The sequence below is a fragment of the Leuciscus leuciscus genome, assembly GCF_965113295.1.
Source record: "Leuciscus leuciscus genome assembly, contig: HAP1_SCAFFOLD_792, whole genome shotgun sequence".
In the NCBI taxonomy this organism is placed as follows: Eukaryota; Metazoa; Chordata; class Actinopteri; order Cypriniformes; family Leuciscidae; genus Leuciscus; species Leuciscus leuciscus.
Genome location: NW_028117948.1, coordinates 1 through 21,202, shown reverse-complemented (window position 1 = coordinate 21,202; position 21,202 = coordinate 1). Strand labels below are relative to the sequence as shown.

Below are 21,202 nucleotides of genomic sequence, written 5' to 3'. Positions count from 1 at the left end.
TACGAGATCAAGAAAATATGATCATATAACACCGATTTTATCATCACTGCATTGGTTACCTATAAAGTTCCGTATTAATTACAAGGTATTGCTACTGACTTATAAAGCCCTAAACGGCTTAGCTCCAGTCTATTTAACGGATCTTCTATCGCCCTATAATCCATCGCGCTCTTTAAGATCACTAAATTCAAGGCTTTTGGTCATACCTAGGATATCCAGAACCACCAAAGGAGGGAGAGCATTTTCACATTTGGCTCCAAAACTCTGGAATAGTCTTCCTGATACTGTTCGTTGCTCAGACTCACTCTCCCAGTTTAAAACTAGATTAAAGTCGCATCTCTTCAGCCAGGCATTCATATAATCCTACAGTTCAAACTACAATCCGGCCTCTATCCAATGCCAGAGGAGAACTGGCCCCCGACTGAGCCTGGGTTCTCCCAAGGTTTTTTTTCTCCATTAAGGCACCTGATGGAGTTTTAGGACACCATTAGGTCACTTGATGGAGTTTTTCGGTTCCTTGCCACTGTTGCCTTTGGCTTGCTCAGTTGGGGATATTTTGGGGATATTTAATTTAATTTAATCAATCAATAAATTCCTCTTGAAACAAACTTTGTTGTATTATTTTAATTTAATACTGTGAAGCTGCTTTGATGCAATCTGTATTGTGAACAGCGCTATACAAATAAACTTGACTTGACTTGACTTGACCTTAAGATTATTTGCGAGTGGCTCTTTCCTTTACACTATTGGAGATGCGGAGAACTTGATGGAAAGTGCTGTCTGTCGTGTCATTCGGAGTTTACCTGGCGCTTTTAGGTTTAGAAAAACAGTTTTAGGTTTTTTTGTGGCATTTCCAAGCCACTTAAAGGAGCTGTATGTAGTTTTCAGCGGCCTCTAGCGGTGATGTTTCAGATTGCAACCAATAAGTTGACAAGCGCGTGCTCTTGCGCGTGCTCGAATTTAGGAGCGAGCACTGTGGATACCGGCCAGACTGAGACGCGTCACGCAACACACCAGAGAGAGCATCCCACAACATGCTAGAAACTCAGGTAAACTCCCACTGCAACGTTACAATAATAGGCTACTTTTATCAGCTTGACGTTGAACTAATGCTCCATGCTCGTACCATGATAAGAATGGAACCCTATCAACCGTGCCGAATTTTGCCACTGCAAGCACTACTTCACATTTTCTTCAGGAAATGTATACATTCTAGGTTTGTAGATAAGGTCTCTCCACGATTCAAACGCCCTGCCGATGTTGATCCGTGTTTTTTCACCCGAAGTTCATCCGATTCACGTCTGGCCTTTAATACGAGCTTCAGCAGAAAGAAAAAAACGTTTTATTGTTTTTTTTATCAATATGTGGAGTTTGTGTTGGAGTCTGTGTTGTGCTGGGAGCAGGTCGTTTCTTAGTGTTATCAGACATGTCATAAGTTGCATAAGTCACAAGTCCATGTCATAAGTTGCAGTGTCGTCGCTGTTGAGTGCAAAATCAGTAGGCTAGACGAGGCGAGAGGCTCGGGAGCGCTCCGCGCATGCAGGTGACGTCACTGGATTTCGCGGTAAATCCGACCCGGCACCTTCACATAAACATAAGAATACTTGCTTTCAGAGGTAATAGCAAAACCCGAAAAGTGGATCATTTTAATGTGATATTACAACCCCTTCACACACAGGCAATAAAAAAAGGATTCGTTTTAGTAGAAAAGCTACATACAGCACCTTTAAGACCCAATGTTGTAAAGCAGTTTTTTTTTTAAGCAGTTTTTTTTTAGGCTATCATCATTTTTTATGAAGATCATGCATTCATGACCATGCCGATTACAGTATATGTTACTCAGGCTTCACTAACGTGATTGGTACCATAGACTATAGGCTAGACCAGGGGTCGGCAACCTAAGGCACGCGTGCCAAATGCGACTCTGATACTTTCCAGACAAGTTACATACTCTCCTGTCACTTGTTTCAAGAGCTTCACTTGGTCAAAAACCAAGTGATAACCTGTACAATGTAAAATTGTCAACATCAAATTATGTACTACATATTACAGCATTGTTTCAATACAAGACATACCAATGGACTCGCGCAGCTTTCTGTCTTCTTTGGGCACCAGATGTTCCTTCCTCACCCGAAACAAAGGACTTATTCGATTAGCTTGCGTTGATATAAGGACTGGTCTTCCTTCTCTGCTGTAAAACAAGAAAGTCTCGACTTACTCTATGTGCAATTACTATTGTTCTTGAAACATAAATTAAGACAGTTATAAATAAGTTAATTTACCATACGATTCAAGTCAAGTCAAGTCAAGTCAAGTTTATTTGTATAGCGCTTTTCACAATACAGATTGTATCTAAGCAGCTTCACAGTATTAAATTAAAATAATACAACAATGTTTGTTTCAAGAGGAATTTATTGATTGATAAAATTAAATTAAATATCCCCAAAATATCCCCAACTGAGCAAGCCAAAGGCAACAGTGGCAAGGAACCGAAAAACTCCATCAAGTGACCTAATGGTGTCCTAAAACTCCATCAGGTGACCTAATGGAGAAAAAAAACCTTGGGAGAACCCAGGCTCAGTCGGGGGCCAGTTCTCCTCTGGCATTTATGAGCTACAGGCCGGATTGTAGTTTGAACTGTAGGATTATATGAATGCCTGGCTGAAGAGATGCGACTTTAATCTAGTTTTAAACTGGGAGAGCGAGTCTGAGCAACGAACAGTATAGAACTCTGCATAACAGTGAGGAATACTCCCATTGGTGCACAGGGTGAGTAGGTCTTTTTTCTTTAAGGCACTGATCACTGGAGGATTTTCATACAATGAGCTGGGGTGTGTGGTTCTGGTGCCTCTGGTGCCTCTTGTTGCCTGTTGTGCCACCGTCAGTTTTCGGAAGGTTGGGGCGGTGAAATCATACTTGAAGAAGATTGTTTTTGGTTCATCTTTCGTGTAGCGGAACCATTTAATCTTCTGCCAATGAACTGATTGTCCCTCCTCATCTTTTGTTCTGTTTTTGAGTATGTGGTTGGAGAGGGACTTGAAGTACAGAAAGTCCTTGTGTCCAAGTTCATGTACACTATGGGTCGTTCTTTCTTTCCATTCTCACAAGTGTGTAGTAGCCATCATGGATGGCTACTAGACATGGAGTGTGATAGTGTGCATGCTGCAGTGGAAACTGCAAGAAGAAAAGTTTCTATTTACTCCCATTTCTATTTACTCCCATACTTCTATTTACTGATGGCTACTACACACTTGTGAGAATGGCAAGAAGGAACGACCCATACAGTGTACATGAACTTGAACACAAGGACTTTCTGGACTTCAAGTCCCTCTCCAACCACATACTCAAAAACAGAACAAAAGATGAGGAGGGACAATCAGTTCATTGGCAGAAGATTAAATGGTTCCGCTACACGAAAGATGAACCAAAAACAATCTTCTTCAAGTATGATTTCACCGCCCCAACCTTCCGAAAACTGACGGTGGCACAACAGGCAACAAGAGGCACCAGAACCACACACCCCAGCTCGTTGTATGAAAATCCTCCAGTGATCAGTGCCTTAAAGAAAAAAGACCTACTCACCCTGTGCACCAATGGGAGTATTCCTCACTGTTATGCAGAGTTCTATAACACTCTGACAGTGGGCAGTGAGTGAACTTTTTAGTTCAACTAAAGTGAACTAAAAAGTGAAATGTGTAATAAACAAGAGAAATTAAACTGTTTGAAATTAAATGTTAAACTGTTTGACATGAATGTGAACTCATAAATGAGAATTGAAATTAAACGGTTAGAAATGAAATGTTAAACAGTTTGAAATGATGAAATGACTATGTATACAGTATTTTAAATAAAATGAAAAGTTATGAAGTTAGAGTGTTTTTAACCAATGTTTTGACCAATCATTTCTGCATTGATCAGCAGATACGCCCTATTTTTCTTTACAAGAATTGGAAATGTTTGGTGCCAAAAAGGCGTATTTGATGTTTTTGCCATATTTTCAAGATTTTGCAAGGTTTTAGAATATGTTCATCGTGTTAATATTCCATAATATGTTCACTTAAGAACTTACTCATATAAGTATGTATGTGGTTGCAATGTTGTGGTTGAAGGTTAATAAATACAGTTGATTGAAGTGTGGTCAAAATTTTGTTTTGGCTCTCCTGTAAAGTTTGTCAAATGCCACTTACGCCCCTCTGGTTCCAAGCCCTCGATATTTGGATATTGGAATAATAAATAAAGTAGCCTATCTTAATTTTACACAATGTTCCTGTTTTTTTTTTTACTGTTTTCTAAGGGTTTCTTAATTTTAGACAAGTTGACCAGCACACATTACTGTATATGCAATGCAGTATAATGCATGTGTGTCGTATGTGACATATTTTGCACACAGGTAAAGGTGCCCAATATCAGTCATTTCTAAAGTAAAAAAAAAGTGTTTTGGAAAATAGCTCTTTATTTGATAATCATTAAAATTTGTTTTCTATACAGAGATATCGACATCGGCAAATATCGGTATCGGCCATAACAGCAATATTAATATCGGTTATCGGTATCGGCCTCAATTTTCACATCGGTGCATCACTAATTGTAATCAATACAATGCAATTAATATCAACTTTCTGACAGTGTGTGTACGAGTATACAAATATGTACGAGTATCGTACGAATTTGACAACTTGTTAAATCTTGTGAATTATTAAGACTTTCAGACTATCTTCGTACTGATTGGGCTATGGGTTTTGCGAGAAAAGGTTTAAGAAACAACAAATGCTTGATAAAATGTTTGATTTAGGGTTCGAACCAACACATGTATATACCATTGCGAATATTTGCCTTTGCAGCTGTCTGTCTCCTCCGTTTACTTGTCCTCAAACAATAATAGTCCGAAAGGTCCTTTTGGTCTTTTCAGCTGAAAAAAGAGAAAATAAAATATCATTATGTTGTTTTACATCATTCCTGTGGTAAAAGCATGGTAAGCGTTGTGGTTAATGTGCATTTACAATAAGTATCACATTAAAACTACCAATAGTGTGGTAAAAGCATGGTAAGTTTTGTGATTACTGTCTTTTTACTACACTTACCACAGTAAAACTAATGTTAATGTGGTAAAAGCATGGTAAGTGTTGTTTGTACTGTGCTTCTACTACAAATACAACTTTGGAACTAATTGTACTACTTATAATCTGATATGAATATGATTAACTGATTTAAGGTCTTTAGGCCTATGCTCACGTCATGTGACAGGCAGTGTAACTTAATCACCCTGTTTTGAATTAGAAAGCAATAAAACGCAAAGCCTCAGTGGAGATGACAGATATAATGCCGTGACTGAACGTGAGCCAATCTGATTAATATCGACAAACAGAAAATACATTATATATCACACATTATTCGGACAGCGTATTTACTACTTACCAACATCTGACACACGTGAAGTGAACTGATGCCAAATATCGCGATGTGTTCGGAACGAGACTTCTTCAGGGTTCTAAGGGTTTGAAACTTGCTGGCCCAGAAAAGTTCATTAAACACATCGTTAATATAGTCCAATTTAGTCATTTAATCAAAAATATCTTAATTTGTGTTCCGAAGATGAACGAAGTGGTTGGAACAACATGAGGGTGAGGAATTACTGACAGAATTTTCATTTTCATACTTAATAATCGTGACCGCCAATAGCAGCGCTTACTGATCGTGACGTGGGCCAATAGCAAAGCAGAATCATTGTGGGAAATACCGACTATATTAACGAATAAAGGTACAATTTGTGTTCTTATCGTGTTTAACACATCTGTATTTGCCCGCGCGAGTATATCCAACTTCAAAAATCGCAGCTTGAATTCAATTTACAGTTACCGTCGAAGAGAAACACAGGGCTTATCTGCCCTATATAAATAACCGCCTGTACACTCTTTAGAATGTGGAGGGTAGGGCGATGAGGCTGCGAGCTACACCTATGAACCATTGAATCGCTTTGCTGGCTGGTGCACCGGCTAATCGTGGTTGCCTTGATGCACTTGCTGATCTGGCCGGGTTGACACTCATCGGATGCCTTCCACAAATGGTTTTTTGACACTTTTTGCCTTGTTTCTTCATCATAATGACACAATCAAATCATTCAATCATTTTAAATATTTACAATCTGAAAATTATTCTCTTTCGGAATGAAAGAGGACATTTAAAAAAGGGTGCAGCTTGGTTTTTTGCTTTAAAAAAAATAAACAAAAAAACACAAATGGCTGGATTTTGTTTTACAAATCTATTGTTGTCATCAAATAATAGTATTAGAAAATTGGACCACATTTCCGATCGGTTTTTAATTTGTAATATTTATTTATACGTTTATTGTATTTCATTTGACTGATCAAGTCATAGATATATACACTAGATGTGGCCTTGGCTAAGGCAGTTGATTGGAACGAATGCCTTACATATATAAATAAATTAATTAGCAAAACTTGGACACTAAATATTTCATATTCAATTATTTTAATGATCACAATTAAAGTTTTCATTTTATTAACTGAACAAGCGCAACATTCAGCATTCAATCAAATATTATAAAATATGTATTATTATTAATAATGTTATTTCAACATAATATCTCGTTATTTTCGACATAATATGTGTGGGTGCAACAAGCAAGATGTGCATTTGTAAATCCGGTGACGCGTGCATTGATTTTTATTAATAATCTAGTGTTTTCTGACAGTGTCGACTCGGCTGCAAAGATGAAGTTGACGATCGCCGTATAGTGAACGCGCCTATAGAGAGAAATGCACATAATGGATTACATAATCAGAGAGTAGCCTTTTTCTTTTCGTTTTGAATTATGTCGTTTAAAGACATTTCAAGCTTTGTGTATTTGATGTATTTCTCATGTCTGTGTGTGAGGCATACAATGAGTTTCGTTAAGTTAGGATGAGATGCGCTCCAGTTAACGTGCAATGCAAGATTATCTTTTTTATTATTATTATTTATTTAATCTTATTTATCTTATTTATTAAATACAGGCTGATGAAAAATGTATTAAAATTAAGATACAATTTATACAAAACGAAATTCACTTTTACTCGTGCTGTTCACTTTTCATAAATCAACATACATGGGGAAAAAAATAACATTATAACATTTGAACAAATATGAAAATAAATGCGCTTATTTAAAGGCTACAACAGTATAGGCCTACAGACTCTCTATTTGTACAAATTGCTGCACATTCATTTAATTCTGAATTTTGCACACACAAGTTGATAGGCATTTGTTCAAATCAAGTTCATGATAATTGTGCGTGCATTTATTAATCATTATGATACTAAAATCATAACAAAGTAGGTTATGCTATGTACAAAAAAATCAGATGAGCCCAGAATATTCCAAACTGCCGTAGCCAAGGCGACATCTAGTCATAGGGTCCGTGCACTTTTTGATCATTTCATTTCCTGTTTAGAATGGAATAAGGAGAAATGAAAACCAGCTCGTTTATTCGTTTTTTTTGGCTAGATTTTGGCTAGATTTTTCATTTTTCGTTTATGGTTTACAAGTCGGTTTATGGGTTCGATATTTCATTTGCACACGTGGGCGGCGCTGAAACGCCCCTTTCATCTGATTGGTCAAACCGCTCCGCCTTCAGTAAGCTGTGAGCTTTTCTTTCTGTCAGGCAGAATAAGAGTCAGTAGGCTACGAGTGCGGCACTGACAAATGCCCTTTAATGAAATAATGTCTGAAACCACCACTCACTGTTAACTACACACAGTATTTGATTTAGAAATATGTTGCTGGTCACGTAATTCGTGCTGCTGCGACTTGCAAGCAACCCCATTAATGTGAGCCACAGTATATGACAGATTATATTAGCATATTTCCCATTGATAAATACAGTGCAAATAGTTCCGTCTCTTTGGATAAAAGGGAAGTGGAAATAAAAATCAATAATAGGCTGAACTGTACCATGATAATATGTCCGTAACATTTACCCCTCTAGTCTTTTATTTACATCAAAAGGCAGGTAGGCGTGTGTGACATATAGCCTATGGGCTATAAATAATTTTGAATAGAAATAAAGTTTATATTTTTTTGAATTTAAGCACGTGTAGCCTACTCAGTTCACATGAAAAGAAAGAGACAGAAAAGAGAGAAGCCAGAATCAGTGAACGTAAATTAAATACTGACAAAATTACCAGGTTTGGGATTAATTGTTATTATTATTATGAGAAATTGACTCCGCCTAGAACTTTGATGCTTCACCAAACTCAGCTCAGACCCTCAGACTGGTCTAACTTGCTTCTAACTGGTCAGACTTTCCCAAAAAATCCATCGACTTGAGTTATCTGAGCAATGAAGGCCGTAATACTTAATGCTGTCCACTAGAGGGGGCGACAGGATAATAAGTGTTTTCTACTCTCTTTCCCTGTTTGCATCAGTTTAAATGACAAATAAATAAACAGTGGTGGAGGAAGTACTGAATCTCAGTACTTAAGTAAAAGTACAAATAACCAGAGACATATTTACTTTAGTAAAAGTAGAAGTACCACAATGAAAACCCTACTTAAGTAAAAAGTAAAAAGTACCTGATTTTAAATGTACTTTAAGTATTAAAAGTAAAAGTACTTGCATAACAATTTATTCTCTTAATGTCTATATTCTAATAATTAGGGCTGTAACAATATGAATCCGAAATCGCTACACTCAGATCTACGAACCTGTGTCGCGGTGTGAGAAGGGAGAAGGCAGAATCGCGACACCCCCCTTTTTTGAAGTTAACATTATACAATACGTAGACCTACACCACAAAACTAGTTGAGGATAAATTATTTAATATTTGGCAATTCCATCGTTATAAACGGGACATTTGCAGTAAAAACTTGAAATATAAATTCTCAGAAAATGCATTTAATACATATTGAAAAATATCAGTATGCGTTTTATATTTAATGGGAAATCTAGGCTACACATGCGTTACGGGACACAAACAATATGTAACTTTTAGGTAGAAAAATATTTTTTTGTAATTCTGTGAATTACACTGCGCAAACCAAAAGTAATACCCACCGGATGAAGGGTTGGCTCTCCACAGAACATAACATATTCATTTTATTTTATTTTTCGTGTTCCCATTTATGAGGAAAAAACAATGTTACAGACGTGACCGCTCTGAAAGGCACTAAAAGACTGCTTTAAAACTTTCACTGAGACCTCAAACAGAAAGCACAAAGCCTTTTTTAAATTTGAATTTCGTTTTGTATTAATTGTATCTCAATTTTAATCAATGTTTCATCAAACAATTGCCAGGATTTAATAGATAAGTAGAAAATAGATAATCACGACACGTAGGCGCTGGCGAGTGAACTGGAGCTCGTCTCATAAATGAACCGAAACTCAGCGTAGGCTATAAGGTATCCTACTTGCCTCACAGACCTGATAAATATATCTTTAGACAGCTTTAAATGTGTACTTTTAAACAGAACAATTCAAAACGAAAGAAAACCGACTGCTCTCTGCTTATAATCCGTATGAAATGCGCATTTCTCTCTGGCGCGTTCACTACTGCGAAGATCGCGTATCAGTATCGTCAACCTCATCTTTGCAGCCGACACAGAAAACACTTGTTTATTAATAAACAATTAAAATGTCTTCTTGCTATATTTGACATATTCATTACTTTTGCTGGTTCTTTGTGACAGCTTTTAGGTGCTTTATTGTTAGCGCCACCAACGCGATCAGCACCGAAAACATGGAGATTTTTTTCAATCCCTGTTTTGGCAGGGGAAAAACTGATCCGAAAATGTAACGAAACGTTGTAGAAATGTAGTGGAGTAGAAAGTATAATAATTGCTGCAAAAAGTAACGAAGTAAAAGTCAAAAGTATGCACTATTGATTCTACTTAAGTAAAGTACAGATACGTGAAAAATGTACTTAAGTAAAGTAACGAAGTATTTGTACTTGGTTACATTCCACCACTGCAAATAAATGCATGAATTTCATTATGATAACAGGTTAAACGTCGTAATTAGCCAGCATAGGACGCAAATGAAAATACAATTTGATATTTGTGATATTTAAACTGTGTATTATTAATAAATATTGTTTCATATCTTGTTCATGCTTTATACATTTTAACCAGTGCTAATTTAAATAAAATGAATGAATGAATAGAACTATATAATAATTAATTATAATATGGTAGCCTAACTTTGGTCCAAAGTAATTTGTGATAAACAGTGTATAGGCCTACTATGTTTCATCTGCTTATTTATTATAGTCAAAATAATCCAGCAATTATGTTTTATCGAATGTTATTCGAATTCAAGATGTAGAAGCTCAGATCAATAATGAGGCGTACAGGCCATAAATAACAAATAGACATTACAACATTTTTATTATTCATAAGAATTTAAGTTAATAACATCTAAAACAAAGAATACATGTATTACAGGGCAAGTATAAGTATTAGTATTTTTAATGTTTTTGAAAGAAGTTTCCTCTGCTCATCAAGCCTGCATTTATTTGATCAAAAATACAGAAAAAAAAGTAATATTGTGATATATTTTTACAATTTAAAATAATTGGTTTAAATGATCATTTATTTCTGTGATGCAAAGCTGAATTTTCAGGATCATTACTCCAGTCTATCACATGATCCTTTAGAAATAATTCTAATATGATGATTCATTATCAAAGTTGGAAACAGTTCTGCTGCTTAATATGTTTTCATAACCTGTGATACTTTTTTTAGGATACTTTGATGAATAAAAAGTAAAAAAAGCAATTTTTTTAAAAATAGAAATCTTTTGTAACAACAATATACACTACTGGTCAGTAATTTGAGGTCAGTATTTATTTTTTATTTATTTTTAAATAAATCAATACTTTTATTCAGCAAGGATGTGTTAAATTGATAAATAAAAGTGATAGTAAAGAAGATTTATATTATTAGAAATGATATATATTTTTTAATAAATGCAGTTCTTTTTAACCTTTTATTCATCATTAGGCAGCAGAACTGTTTCCAACACTCATAATAAATCAGAATATTAGAATGATTTCTGGGGCTGTTTACACCTGGCCACTTCATGCGTTTTCTCAGATCGGATAGCTATCCGATCATGAAAAGACCAGAGGCGCCTGTTTCAGAAAGGAGGTTAAGTGAAAACTCAGAGTATGTTAACCCTGAAATGAGGGAAACTCTGGGTTTTCTGTTTCAGAATGGGAGGTATGTTAAACCTGAGAAAGCAGAGTAAGTCAAGCCCGTTTCTGAAAGAGAGGTAACTTATACTCAGAGTCAGTTACCATGGTAACTTACTCTGTGAACCTAACCTGGCCGGGAGCAGGTTTTCTTCGGTAAACCCAGAGTTTCTTTCGGTCTCCTCCCCTTTTTTAAAGAGGAAGTGGTGTTTAAACACCTCATTCATTCTTTCAGTACATTTTTATTAATAAAATTAATCTTTAATTAATAAATACAATATTGCTTTTTTTTTTTTTTTCTTTTTTTTTTTTTTTTTTTTTAAATAAGATGAAGTCTATTAACCCCTTAACTGGCAACTGAATATACAGTAGTAGATTAGAGTTACATAATGTAGTTCTAAACAAATTCTACAGAATTAAACTGTGGCATTTACTGAAAATCACTGAACTCTGTTCATCTGTGCAACAGAAGTTGATGGACCGTCCTCCTGCTGTTCTTCCCATTTATACTTAGCTTTAAACTTAGATTCTACTCCACATAAAAATGTGAAAAAATCTGAATGTGTAGATTGTTTGATGTGACACATAACATTATCCCCATCGTCCTGTGAAGATGAGTACACTTTATAACACTATTTGTCATAATTTCTGGTGTATTGAGTAGGCTACTTACAACTGCCTGCAGGTTTTGTTGGGACAGGAGGCTCCAAAAGACAGATATTACCATCGGAATCTGTTGGGACCAACAAAAAACCCAACCCAAAGTAAAATAAATGGAAATATCAAAAATAGCCTATATAAGAAATAACACATATGTAAACCTCTTACATTTTATGAAGGCCCTTGGATCTTCGGGAGTGACTGGCTCTGAAGTCCCTCCAGGAATTCCCCCAGCCAAAAATGCTGCTGCACTGCTAGACACTGGGATGCTATTTAGTTATTTAATATGTCAAATATTTGTAAATTCAGGTAGCCTACACCCATGATATGCTCAAACCTTACCTGATTGAATTATGTTCTTATATTTAATTTTCAGCTGCTGCCATGTTCTTTTAATACCTGCAGGATTGCACCCATGAAAATTAAAATTAGGTTGAATAACATACTGTTCTTCCAGTTTCACCTCTGATATTATAACAGTTGGGTAAGTTACTCTAAAATAGTTATTAATTACTAACTACAAATGACATCTTCAACCGTGTAATTAGATTCATGTAATAATGACTATCTTTAGAAAGTATTGGTCTACTTATTAATAAATCCCATATCAACCTCAACCACTTGAACAATACAAGGAGAGACAAGAAACTGCACTTTTAATGCTTTCAAATAAACAATATACAATTGCATGGATTATTCTTGAATTGACCAAAGTGTGTAGAGGGAGAAGGTTACATAAAAAATATACCTTTTAAAAATGTATGTTAAACATACAGAATTGTTCTATAGTCTAATGCAATTACATCAGATTTTACTTCAAATTACAGAAGAATTAAGAGTAATCCCTTTAATTAAATGACAGTATTTAGATGACTTGGTAATTAATTACACCCAACACTGTATAACTAATTAAAATGTAAACATACGCATTGACTCGAGCAACTATTTTCTCCCTAGCTAACTCTAGTTGTCCTTCGCTGCTGCAGCCGATATTTAAAAAATAATAATATGTCTTCTTACGCTTGCAGAAGCTGGTGAGAAATATGCAGACCTCTTTTTGTCTGGCGCTGTTACCATGGTGACTCATAATATCTGCACTCCATTGATAATGGCTTTTTATAGTGGTGGTGCACGCGCTTAACTCAGAGTCAGTCAACTCAGAGTTGATTGAACTAACTAATTTCCGCTGTTCTGTAACCGAAAACTCAGAGTTTCCCATCTCAGGGTAAGTCAACTCAGTTGAACCTCCTTTCTGAAACAGGCCCCAGGGGCCCGTTCTTCGTACGTCGCTAACTCAGTTAGCTGGATTTGATTGTTGGAGATTTGGCATGATCTTGGATTGTTTGGTTCTTCGACGCTCATCCTGGACTTGCTGTCATAGCAACAGGTGCCCAAGCTTAAACCTGCTCGGGAACAGGCTTATTTCATGTTAACAGGATTAGATCCCGGCTTTATAAGCGGAGGTGATACGGGAAGTCTTTCGCAGCCATGTCTTGTCCGTTTTTACGACAAGAACCTGTCGCTGAAGGTGGTCTCACGCTGCACAATCCACTGCCGCTTTCTGAGCATGCAGCCTGACATCAAACAATTCACCATTTACCTTGGAGAAGCGAGTCCAGAATATATCAAATAATACAAAAAGTAATGTAATCAAAAAGTATGCAGTTGACTGATTAAAAATATCTTAGATGGTGTGTGACTCCATGTCCTACATCACAAATGTGGAAGCAAAATGGCCTGGTTCTGTGCATGACTCCAGGATTTTCAGAGAGTCACATTTATGCACATTATTTGAACGTGGTAAGGAAATATTTAATATCAAGCTCACTGTATTACATACATTTATTCTGAGCCTAACAAAACTGCATTTTTCCAGGTGCTTACGACGGGATCCTGCTTGGTGACAGGGGCTATACCTGCAGGCAGTATTTCATGACGCCATTCCCTGACCCAAACCCCGGACCACAAACCCGTTTCAATGCAGCTCTAGCCAGGACAAGGGCACGCATTGAAATGACCTTTGGGCAACTAAAGGAAAGATTTCAGTGTCTGAGGGTTGCACCTGACAGGGCCTGTGACATTATTGTTGCATGTGCCATACTCCACAATAGTGCCACCATCAGAAAGGAGAGGACCCCTGTGGTGGAGGTGCAGCCTGATGATGACCTCCAGCCAGTGCACTTGGACCAACCTAGTGGCAGAGCTGCACGGGACAGAATTGTGGAACACCATTTTTTTTTTTTTTTTTTCAAAACAAAAACCTTCATTAAATGAATAGAAGACAAGACAACATGCTTAGTTCCTTGAGTTTTATTTCAATTATTCTTTGTCAAGAAAAGCCAATGATGGTCATCTTTTGCCTGCAATAAGATATATTGTTATCCAAGGTCAGCAATAGTACTCTGTGTGAAATAGTGTATTTAGCACTTACTCTGAAGTTCCTTTTGAAGCAACTCAATCTCTAGTGCCAGTTTTTTCTTCTTTAAGGTGTCAAGTTCTATTTCTCCCCTTCATTTTTCTGTTTTTTCAGGTCAAAATACTACATTTTCTGTTGTAGATTCCGTTTATATACGGATATCACCCTGTGCCATGTTTGGATAAAAAGAATAAAAAATAAAAAATTAAAAAAAAAGAACTGTCAACACAAGCCTCATGCAACAAAAATAAAAAGTACAAGTAGGTTACTACACTGCCCACCTCTGTATCACTTTGTGCAGTAGGCCTTTCCTCCTGCAACTCATATTGCAGTCAGAAATAATATGTACACAAGTTACTATAAATGAAGTAAAGTTATTTATGCACTTACAAGTACTTCCTCCAAAGGACAGTCATCTGAGAGGGTTTCTTCACTGTCCTGTGCAATGGAAACAAATGGGCATTACAAAGTGTTGCACTTTCTTCCCTTTTGATGTAAAGTTAGAAAAAGTCCACTTACTGCACATATTTCAGCCACTACTTTCTTGGGAACAGGTACAAGTGTTGGTGTATTATGTAAAACTGCACAAAAGAGGAAACACAATGGCATTACAATGAACTACACTATATGAACAAATGTGATCAGTAACTCATGGCAAAATATTCTTACATTAACTTCAGCAGTTTTCACCTTCACAAGTCAAAGCAATTGATCACTACTCAATATTTAACAGCTGAAATTACTGTACCAGCCATTTGGATTATATAGGCCTACTTAATTTAATGCGGCAAAAAAAAAGATATATTTTACAGTGTAGCAAGATCATTTAAAGCTCATTTACCAGTAATGAAGGTGTTGCTGCTACTGGTTCCTGGCTGTTGGTCTGAGGAAGAGCTGCCCCCAGGGATGCCCTCCACAATGGGTCGGTTCACATTTAACCCCAGGGCCAGCTCTACTGCTGGGGTATAATGTGGTATAATGTGAGGGAGCAGGACCACCACCTGTTTTTTTTTTTTTCAGCTCAGCCTTTTTCTTGGTTGCTGTTATAAACAGACAAACACATTTAACGGTGCTTTTCTTTTGTAAAAGAGACAAAGAACAGTAGAAGTAGAAAAGATTACCATTTTGAAGAATATTCTTGTACTTCCCTTTTACTTGTTCCCATGTTCTAGTGCAGTGTTCTTCAACCCTGCTCCCGGAGGACCCCCAACACTGCTGGTTTTCTTTGTCTCCCTAATCAAACACACCGGATTCAATTCATCAACTCATTATCACATGGGTTAATGAGCTGATGAGTTGAATCAGGTGTGTTTGATTAGGGAGACAAAGAAAACGTGCAGTGTTGGGGGTCCTCCAGGAGCAGGGTTGAAGAACACTGTTCTAGTGGGTCCTGAGGTGGCTCTGACATTAAGCAATTATGAAATGATTAAAATACAAGAATATACACTGTAATAAGTGATATAACCATAACATGGAACACTTACGCATTTCATTTGTCTGCTACTTTTTGCCAGCCCTCTCTCCTGGCTTTTGCACACTTTGAGGTGTTCCCTGGCGTTTTAATTAAGGTTTCATATTCTGCATAACCTTCAATAACTCTTGCTCTGCTGCGGAGAAAAACTGTGCGCGCTCTTTGGCCATGGTGAGCAGCCAATAGCAGCGTTGCTGATCAATGTTTCTACTATCGATACATATCCCCTTTTAAACCAGCGCATGAACGCGCAGTTATCTCAGATAACTCAATCCAGCTATACTAATCATAACTGGCAGGTGTGTTCGAAGAAACGAATTAGTCAGATCATGATTAGGCCGATGATATCACCTTGGATGTCTCATAATTTGATCTTGGATGTTTCAAGCAACGTACGAAGAACGGGCCCCAGGTGCGCAAGCTTAAACCTGCTCGGGAGCAGGCTTATTTCATGTTAACAGGATTAGACTGCGGCTTCATAAGCGGAGCTGATACGGGAAGTCCAGCGCTTATGAAGCAGGGATCTAATCCTGTTAACATGAAATAAGCTTGCGCACCTGTTGCTATGACAGCAAGTCCAGGATGAGCGTCGAAGAACCAAACAATCCCAGATCATGCCAAATCGCCAATAATCAAATCCAGCTAACTGAGTTAGCGACGTACGAAGAACGGGCCCTGAGGTACGAAGAACTGAGATTTTGCGTTACAATAGTGCACTTTCTGAGATATATATTTTTTCTCGTGACTGGTGAGATTGTCGTTTACATGATTAATTTGTTGGAAACACACACTTATTTTCGACTTGTCGGAGTCGGGCTTTAACTACAGCACAAACTGTTTGCATTGCCTTAAAGCTGCCGTCGGCAAGTCTGGCAGATTGGGTCGATTAGCCAAAATTTTGAATGTTTACAACTCTCATGCCCCTCCCCACTACCAGCGAGCACCCTCCCATCGAGGTCGTGCTCGTCAGTGCGTCACTGTGCGTGTGTACCTGATTTTCTGTGAACGCGTCCGTCTCTTCAGCATCTATCAACACCATGGACTCGGAGGTAGGCTGCCCTGGCTAATCTAGCCATAGATAGCAATAACCGAGGAATTGGAAGCTTGTTAGTAGATTTTCTCTACGCCATCACGCTTCATGCAATCTCCAGGCGAACTTCAGGCGTGGCGTGTGCATGTGATATTAACATGTGCGAGTGAGGGGGATCTGTGGCGTGTGCACGACCTGTGATTGACAGTCAGATCTCACACCCCCCTGCGCTGATTGGACCTGATGAAGCGGGAGCGCTGGATTTTTGGAAAACAAATAACACGCTCCAGGTGGAGTTAGAAGCTCGGGTTTTTTTCTAAAACCACCTTATTTATGTTGTTCTGTCGGATTATAGTGTCGATTACACTGAATATGATCAAAAAAATGTTGCCGACGGCAGCTTTAAGATTATTTGCGAGTGGCTCTTTCCTTTACACTATTGGAGATGCGGAGAACTTGATGGAAAGTGCTGTCTGTCGTGTCATTCGGAGTTTACCTGGCGCTTTTAGGTTTAAAAAAACAGTTTTAGGTTTTTTTGTGGCATTTCCAAGCCACTTAAAGGAGCTGTATGTAGTTTTCAGCGGCCTCTAGCGGTGATGTTTCAGATTGCAACCAATAAGTTGACAAGCGCGTGCTCTTGCGCGTGCTCGAATTTATGAGCGAGCACTGTGGAATACCGGCCAGACTGAGACGCGTCACGCAACACACCAGAGAGAGCATCCCACAACATGCTAGAAACTCAGGTAAACTCCCACTGCAACGTTACAATAATAGGCTACTTTTATCAGCTTGACGTTGAACTAATGCTCCATGCTCGTCCCATGATAAGAATGGAACCCTATCAACCGTGCCGAATTTTGCCACTGCAAGCACTACTTCACATTTTCTTCAGGAAATGTATACATTCTAGGTTTGTAGATAAGGTCTCTCCATGATTCAAACGCCCTGCCGATGTTGATCCGTGTTTTTTCACCCGAAGTTCATCCGATTCACGTCTGGCCTTTAATACGAGCTTCAGCAGAAAGAAAAAAACGTTTTATTGGTTTTTTTTATCAATAAGTGGAGTTTGTGTTGGAGTCTGTGTTGTGCTGGGAGCAGGTCGTTTCTTAGTGTTATCAGACATGTCATAAGTTGCATAAGTCATAAGTCCATGTCATAAGTTGCAGTGTCGTCGCTGTTGAGTGCAAAATCAGTAGGCTAGACGAGGCGAGAGGCTCGGGAGCGCTCCGCGCATGCAGGTGACGTCACTGGATTTCGCGGTAAATCCGACCCGGCACCTTCACATAAACATAAGAATACTTGCTTTCAGAGGTAATAGCAAAACCCGAAAAGTGGATCATTTTAATGTGATACTACATACAGCACCTTTAAGACCCAATGTTGTAAAGCAGTTTTTTTTTTAAGCAGTTTTTTTTTAGGCTATCATAATTTTTTATGAAGATCATGCATTCATGACCATGCCGATTACAGTATATGTTACTCAGGCTTCACTAACGTGATTGGTACCATAGACTATAGGCTAGACCAGGGGTCGGCAACCTAAGGCACGCGTGCCAAATGCGACTCTGATACTTTCCAGACAAGTTACATACTCTCCTGTCACTTGTTTCAAGAGCTTCACTTGGTCAAAAACCAAGTGATAACCTGTACAATGTAAAATTGTCAACATCAAATTATGTACTACATATTACAGCATTGTTTCAATACAAGACATACCAATGGACTCGTGCAGCTTTCTGTCTTCTTTGGGCACCAGATGTTCCTTCCTCACCCGAAACAAAGGACTTATTCGATTAGCTTGCGTTGATATAAGGACTGGTCTTCCTTCTCTGCTGTAAAACAAGAAAGTCTCGACTTACTCTATGTGCAATTACTATTGTTCTTGAAACATAAATTAAGACAGTTATAAATAAGTTATTATTTGTATAGCGCTTTTCACAATACAGATTGTATCAAAGCAGCTTCACAGTATTAAATTAAAATAATACAACAATGTTTGTTTCAAGAGGAATTTATTGATTGATAAAATTAAATTAAATATCCCCAAAATATCCCCAACTGAGCAAGGCAAAGGCAACAGTGGCAAGGAACCGAAAAACTCCATCAAGTGACCTAATGGTGTCCTAAAACTCCATCAGGTGACCTAATGGAGAAAAAAAACCTTGGGAGAACCCAGGCTCAGTCGGGGGCCAGTTCTCCTCTGGCATTTATGAGCTACAGGCCGGATTGTAGTTTGAACTGTAGGATTATATGAATGCCTGGCTGAAGAGATGCGACTTTAATCTAGTTTTAAACTGGGAGAGCGAGTCTGAGCAACGAACAGTATCAGGAAGACTATTCCAGAGTTTTGGAGCCAAATGTGAAAATGCTCTCCCTCCTTTGGTGGTTCTGGATATCCTAGGTATGACCAAAAGCCTTGAATTTAGTGATCTTAAAGAGCGCGATGGATTATAGGGGCGATAGAAGATCCGTTAAATAGACTGGAGCTAAGCCGTTTAGAGCTTTATAAGTCAGTAGCAATACCTTATAATTAATACGGAACTTTATAGGTAACCAATGCAGTGATGATAAAATCGCTGTTATATGATCATATTTTCTTGATCTCGTAAGAACTCTAGCGGCGGCGATTCAGGAGAGAGCATTTGATGAGTAAATACCGATTTCAATATTCTAGAAACTTTACCTGGGAAGGGCTGATCCCGGCAAGATTCGCTGCGACTCACTAGTAGCTCTTGTGAGGGTTGGCTCTTGAAAGAGCTGTTGAGTTTGATATTGTAGAGCTTTAAAAAAAAAAAAAGGACCAAGTAATCCTGCAAGACGGAAAGGAAGGTAATTTTAATACATTACTTGCAAATAGTCAGTTTATGTATAACTGTAGGATATTTTTTTCTGTAAAGAGTGTTGAATAATTAAATTTTAAAAGCATTTTTATATTATAAGTTCACTGATATGTGGGGGCATTTCTATGAATAAAAGTACGTCTTTAATAGCAAGCAATAATCATGTGAAAATGATTTACATGCAAACGGGACAGTTATCAGCAGTGTAACTGGTCTGATTATGACAAAATAATCGAGTATCTGATGTCATGTGACAAGTAAGATAAGCTTTTCCACCCCTGCAAACAGAGGTAGGTTATGAGGTGTGGAGAGACGTCATGTATCACTGGAACATAAACAGACGGGGACCAATTTGTAATAATTGTAATTAGTGGTGCACGATATATCGGCCGCCGATATAATATCGGCCGATATGGTCATTTTTTTACACATCGGTATCGTTCCGATGTCAAAATATGGCCGATGTGAACAGGCCGACATTTGACGTGTGAAGTTGAAGATGAAGTTGACGATGCTGACTCGATCTTAGCAGTAGTGAATGTGCCTGAGATAAATACACATTTCATACAGATGACATAAGCAGAGAACAGTCTGTTTTCTTTCGTTTTGAATTGTTCTGTTTAAAAATAGACATTTCAAGCTTTCTATATATGTCTCCGGTCTGTGAGGCAGGTAGATTTCGGTTCATTGATGAGACGCGCTCCAGGTTCACGCGCCCTCGCCTCCGTGTCCTGATTAAATATTTTCTACTATATTTACTTCTTATTTAATTCAATCCAGGCAATTGGTTGATGAAACATTTATCAAAATTAAGATACAATTAATACAAAACGAAATTAAATTTAAAGACAGGCTTTTTGTGCTTTCTGTTTGAGGTCTCTGTGAAAGTTTTAAAGCAGTCTTAGTGGCGCTTTCAGAGCGCTCAAGTCAACTGTCCCGTCCGTAACATTGTTAACGCAGTCCAGTGCGACTTATGTTTTTTTCCTCTTCATGACACATTTTTGACTGATCGTTTTTTGACTCGTAGATATTTGAATATATTGCTTGATATTTGATACCCGTTCGAATTAGATTTTTCTCAAAAGTGACAGCACGTGTGATTTGTGGATTACTGATAAGCGCGAGTGGAGAAACAGGCGTTTATTGATTCATTCTCAGTGTTGAGAAACGTATAGCCTTCATGTGTTACGTTATTGTATTAATAATAACTAAAGTAGCCTACCTAATTATGTTACATATTTATTTTGTATGAAAACTAGCGCGTTCGTTACTTGTGGATTAAAAAGTAGGCTACCGTTGTATCAGTGCTGCGCGAGCTCTCTCTCTCACAAACACGGACGCGTGCACACACAGAGAGAGAAGATAATTGTAAAATGAAAAATTGACGGGCTAAGTTTAAATTTTGTTCTTGCTTGTTTTTTTTCTGTCAAAATATCAGAAAGTATTTTGTATTATCCATCCGTGTTTTTAAAATTCGTTAAATGACGGACGTTTTACTGTTAACACAGCCCATGTCGGATTGGTCTTATAGCCTAGGCTACTTGTTATTATTTTAAGAATGATTCGTTATGCTATTATTGGACTCCTGTCTATTCATTGT

General features: G+C 37.7%; 1 long non-coding RNA gene across 3 annotated transcripts; it reads right to left on the bottom strand.

Moving 5' to 3' along the window:
• Positions 1-14,139: 14,139 nt before the first annotated feature.
• Positions 14,140-19,537, bottom strand: LOC309491984. 3 transcript variants are annotated; one of them, XR_014203388.1, is made up of 6 exons: positions 19,446-19,531; positions 18,479-18,594; positions 14,781-14,842; positions 14,652-14,699; positions 14,277-14,427; positions 14,140-14,205 (listed from the first exon to the last, which is right to left on the bottom strand). It is a non-coding gene; the product is annotated as an uncharacterized lncRNA (long non-coding RNA). The 3 variants fall into 3 exon arrangements; XR_014203387.1 differs by having other exon boundaries at positions 14,146-14,427; positions 18,479-18,591; positions 19,446-19,537; XR_014203389.1 differs by having other exon boundaries at positions 14,146-14,427.
• Between the last annotated feature and the right edge of the window lie 1,665 nt (positions 19,538-21,202).